General features: G+C 37.5%; 1 pseudogene; it reads right to left on the bottom strand.

Moving 5' to 3' along the window:
* Positions 1-309: 309 nt before the first annotated feature.
* LOC115873859 lies at positions 310-376 on the bottom strand (annotated as a pseudogene).
* Positions 377-1,573: the final 1,197 nt, after the last annotated feature.

Consider the following 1,573-nt stretch of genomic DNA (forward strand, 5'->3'; position numbering starts at 1 on the left):
TTGATAATGGAGTGTTTAAACTTGAGAATATTGCTAAGTAAATATTATTGATTCATGTTTTAAGACCGTGCATGGTCAATGGATGATCTGAAAACAAACAAACAAGCTTAATTTTGACAAACAAAAATATTTTAACCATATCGATTTCCCAATGATGAAAATAACTGATAAGATAGGTGCTATTTGGTAAACAGACATGGGGTCACATCTGATCTCCAATTTCAGAAGACAGAATGAAACCCCAATTTCATACCTTGCCACAAAGCAGAGGATCAGACATGCCTCCGCCCCTCATTCTTTTTTTGGTGGGGGAGTTTTCTGGAAAAAATATAAATGGAAAACCTACTAGACAAATTCTAAAAGAGCTGTAAGTCCACCCTTCATTCGTGTTTACCTTATTCTGACAGCCGCCATCGCTCTTACAGCACTCTATTCTTGGCTGCGTTCAATAACACATCGTAACGGTCTCACAGAACTCCCAGACAAGACTCCCAACTATGGGTATTTATTAGGGAAGCTAGCAGGTAAGAAAATGTTAAGGATACAGGTATTGCATCAACAATGCCTTTTATTAGCCATGATGGCAGCCATGTCTCATATCCTCTCAGCCACATGGCCCTTTGGCCTCTGCCTTGTTCCATGGGACCAGGAATCCCCCCGCTGTGCCTCAGAATCTTGGTGCTGTGCCTTCTAATGGTTCTGCCTCCACCATATCAGCTAGCAAATCTCATATACACTCCTCTCATAGTTCTTCCTTCTTTTTTTTGGGGGGGGGTGTTAAATGTCCATCATTCTTTTTTTTATTCTTTTTTAAATTTTTAAAAAAATCATTTTATTAGGGGCTCATACAACTCTTATCACAATCCATCCATACATCAATTGTGTAAAGCGCATTTGTACATACATTGCCCTCATCGTTCTCAAAACATTCTTCCTTCTTGATGGTCACAGCATTCTCTCTCTGCTTCGAAGATGTCTCACTTATACTCAACTGGAATGGCCAAAAGGGATCTATCTCCTCTATTAGAGTTTAATGCATGCTGTGTGCATGGTCTCACCTAGTCATTGGTGGTAATTGCACAGATATGAATAAAACAATATAGGAACCTGCTGCCCTCAAGCTGATGCCAACCCAGAGTGACCCAATGTTTAAGCAATTTCATATCACCACGTTATTGAACAACATCAGACTTTCTGAGAGTTACATATTATACGGATAAAGTGAAGAATTATCTAGGTAATACCTTAAAACTCTTGCCTTCAAACATACTTTTTAGGCCTGAAATATACATATTTGGTTGGAAAAAAATTCATCCTTGGATAGAAAAAATTTGATTTTATTCACAATGATTTTAAATAAAGGTACATGCATTTTAACTCCTTTTATGATGGGGAGGGTACTTATGGGGGAAGAAGCTTTAGGGAGACTTAGGAGATATCTGCTAAAGAAGAATAGGATTGTCATTTTGCATTTTCTTTCTTTTTTTTTTAATCAATTTATTGGGGCTCATACAATTCATCACAATACATAGATCAATTTTGTAAAGCACATCTATACATTTGTTGCCCTCAT

The sequence above is a fragment of the Echinops telfairi genome, unplaced genomic scaffold (genome assembly GCF_000313985.2).
Source record: "Echinops telfairi isolate 266 unplaced genomic scaffold, ASM31398v2 ScPeMD7_7469;HRSCAF=8507_1, whole genome shotgun sequence".
Lineage (NCBI taxonomy): Eukaryota > Metazoa > Chordata > Mammalia > Afrosoricida > Tenrecidae > Echinops > Echinops telfairi.